The sequence below is a fragment of the Atractosteus spatula genome, chromosome 4 (genome assembly GCF_055471065.1).
Source record: "Atractosteus spatula isolate fAtrSpa1 chromosome 4, fAtrSpa1.hap1, whole genome shotgun sequence".
NCBI lineage: Eukaryota > Metazoa > Chordata > Actinopteri > Semionotiformes > Lepisosteidae > Atractosteus > Atractosteus spatula.
Window position 1 is genome coordinate 67508296 of NC_142709.1, and position 4121 is coordinate 67512416.

The window sequence follows — 4121 nt, forward strand, 5'->3', positions numbered from 1 at the left end:
TCCATATATTATTACATACAAAAATAAAAGATATTCTATCCCTTTTTGATTGATGTGAAAAAGAAAATGTCCAAAATTAGGGGAATTGATTAATAAACAAGTAATTTCATATGAAGTGTTCATCAATGCATCTAGCCAATTTCTCTTTTTCGTTCTTTTTTGGTTGGTAGATACACCCCTGCTTTAATAAATATATACCATGAATACATCAACCAGAGGGGAATATGCAAACAGAAAATTTCCAGAAATCACTAAATGTTTAATTTATGTTTTGTTGTTAATATAGCCTAGATAAATACCAGGAAACTCCTCATCTTGCATTTTTAAGACTTTATTTTGTTTAGAAATCGGTAAAAACAGCCTTGGAATAATCCAACATTCTTTTTTTTTTAAATTAGCCCTAACTACAAAGTAATTGCTGGCAAATTGATTGCACACAGCCACAACACAGAACCTGTCAATGAAGCCTTTTCATGTTCAGAAACACTGTACTCCATGATAGGTCAATGTGAAATTCAAACAAAAAGGTGAATTCTGTTCAATACTCATGGCCTAAGGACTGCAGAAATTTCCATATTTTGGAAATGAATCCTACAGGGAAAAGAAAATTAAACTGTAGCATAGGTCTTTTTCAGCAGTGTGATAATGCAGGAGATGTCTCAAACAATATTAACTGTGCTTCAAATATACACACATATTCAAACGAAGTAATGAATTTAGATTATGTTCCTTCCTGGTCTCAGACGTATTTAAAAATGTTAGCGTGTTAATTAGCAATGCCTTTAAGTGTGTACAACGTTGAAAATGTTAATTTACTTATTCCAGTTATGTACCATTTAGATATCCTAGTGTGGCTTGGGGTTTAAATTGTATTTATTAGTTCCAGAGTAACCTAGGGTGCATACAGAGAATATGAAGAACACCATTCGCATTCTGAAATGCATGAAATGGTTTGCACTAGGTAACATATCAACTCAGAAATTGAATCTGTTGATGTACAACATCTATTGAACTAATATTTTTTTAATTCATTCAATACGGCAAGTCCTTTTCTAGCACCGCAAGGCTCGGGAACAGGTAGAGAAGGCTTTTGTAGACACTGCATACATCTGTGTGACACATTTCTCTCTCACTCCCGAGTCTGCAGTAAATCTGTTTGTTTTGGCACAGTAAACCTGGGACACGCTTACAGACGCAGTACCCATTAAAGAGCGAAATTCACAAAATGTCTCTATAAAAGCAAGCTATCAAAATTCTTCCTGCAGACCAAAAGGGAAAAAAAAATAGCAGAACATACATCATTCTTGCCACTCCAGAGGTGTGACCCAAGTACTGCAAACCAACGCCAGCAAGCCGATGATAGTCACGTAACAAGCTCGCTGTTGTTATCTGTGACAACAGGTACAGGCCACAGGAAGCCACACCTCAAGCACAAAGTTTTCAACACCTGGTGGAGTGTGAATCAGGGACTGGGGATAGCTGCCAGATGTCACATTGGCTGATGCCAGGAGGAAATGGCCCAAAAGCTGGAGCTATTGGCTAGTAACAGAGTGGTCAGCCAGAACACAAGCAGTCATGCGTGCCCCTGACATTCGCAAACAAAAATAGAACGAGAGTCTCGAGATCATAACTCTGCTCCAGTCATACAGCCCGCTGAGCAGGAGCTTCTCGACCAGCACCCGCCCCCGAGAGCTGCGTAAAGTGTGTCTGGAAAGGGCTTCAGTCTGGGTATTCTTTCAGTGTGCGGTGTCTACTTATTTGATGTCACTATGTCTTTCCATGTCTTGCCATGAATGTATATATACAATATATAAAAACACATTGTATACTGTATTTATATGTATACTTTACATACTGTATACTGTAGCTTCTAGTAAGTATATAGTATTAAATTTGCACCAGGTTCATGTGGATTATTTTAATCACAGAGGTATTGTCATTCAGCACAGATAATGCCACTGCCGTGCTCAACAATGTTATTTCATCTAGAATTCAGTTGTGAGGTTTTACCCAGAAGAGTTGCAAATAGTTCAATTCAATGATGTGGAGCATCAGTACATTTTGACGCTGACTAATGTGACACTTTTCCGTTGAGCAGCGGAGTCATTTTAAAGAGTAACATTTTAAGAGAACCATCTCAAAAGTCTTCATTTTTCATGTCAAATTAGCGCCGGATCATACATGCAAATGGACTTTCAAAAACACATTTAAGTCAATTATAAGGGTGAATGCTTAAAGCATTGTGCCGAAGAAAAAGACAAAAAGAAAAAAGCTGATGGACACCGAGAACATGAAGTGTTGGCCAAGACGTGAAATTCCCCATCGTGTAAACAACAATAACCGTGTTGCTTCCGTTTCTACGCAGAATGTGTGGATAGTCATCTAGAGTCTGGAGATGGCCTTGTGACTGACCTATTATACCGCGCTCCAATCAGAAAAGAATGGACATCCTCTCCCACAGAGGTGCACGCGCGCTGCAGCCTGGGGTGAGAGAGAAAAGATAAAAGGCTGCAATGAGGTCTAGATTTGCTTTGCTATGACAGCTGCATATTAATCTAAAGAATTTCTGACAAATCAAAAAGACTTTTTTTTCAGCCAAATATACCCCTAGAGCCCTAATCATAAAGCAAGGGTATAAACTTGAAACAAGATTGATTTAGTCTTTAAGGGATGGTTTCTTTGAAACATTACCAACTGCAGTTGCTTTTTTGGTTTTTAATACTTCGACAAACTTGAGCCATATTGTGACAGATAAAGTACTTACATGGCAACTTCAAACTAATTTTGTAATTGAGAGATGAAACAGCAGCATTTCCACACTCTCGTTGCTGCCGTTTAATTTCTGTGAATATTAAACAGACCCCTGCTTCCCCTACGAGTGCTGTCTTAGCCAGCAGGATACTAAGTTACCTAGTGTTAAACTCCTCCATGGTGTAACCCATCTTGACAGGCCTTTTACTGGGTTACTTGTGTTTCAGATCAGTTGAAACGTGAATATTTATTTTAGCACATGCAGAAATAGAAATAATAAAGCAAACTGGGAAGAAAGGAATGAATACATACCCAACTACAGTATGAGTAACTAAGTGACTTTCACAAATCACAAAAATTGGGAGATGATGAATGTCAAAATTTGAAATCTAGTTCTAATTTTGAACATTAATTACTTTTTTTACAGCTCTTGCTAGGATATTAATCTTTAAATGTTCTGTCCTCTTCAGCTGCTATTGTGTAATGACAGCAATCAGATTTGAAAACAGCAATATGCTGAGAAATAAGCTTCCATTCAGAACTCAAGAATCCAAAGTGAATCAATATTGGAATTGTTTTCAATCTAGCTCATTGAATGTTGTGACAAATGAAAATGTGATCTTTCTTCAGTCGTCATCAATTAATCCATGCCTCTGTTTAGCTACAGGTTTCTGCGGAGTGTCTTCGTATTGGAGTGTTGATCTCTTTAAAAACCCAGCAGTGATGACCAGCTGGTATGAAAGGGTCAAATCATACAAAAATCATCACAGTGTCGATAAAGACCCTCACTTGACAGGTTTTCTTTGATCTCTTCTGGATGGCACTGAAGGCAGTGCTTTTTGGAAATAAAAAAACCAGCTTTAACACAGTCATCTATTATTAACTGAATGCTGTTTAGTAAAACCTTATCTGTGTGCCAACAGTTTGTATCACATTCTTCAGTTGTGTTGTTGCATGTAAGCTACCATTCTAACCCTGAAAGATACTTCAGCTTGTCTGGAGCATTTTCTTGAAAATTAAAAAGTTCTTGAGCTTGAAGTGAAAAATGAAGTGCTGTATACAGTATGCGCTAATATAACATTAAACATGAAAACATATGTTGATTACATTATCGTGAAGTCACTCTGAAGAATTGCACTTGTATCTGTTGTTATAAAGCTCCAGCTACTGTATTTAATTTCACCTGATTTGTGTTTTAGAGGTTTTATTGTTGTATAAAGTGACATCATTTTCTAATTTTGTCTGGAGACATTGAGATGTAGTCAAATAGTCAGACCTCACATGCATTCCACACCCAGTCAAACACTTTAGAAAAGAATTATATTTTTGTTAACTGCTTCCTTCTCGTTTTGTTCACAATTTCTTTTGCT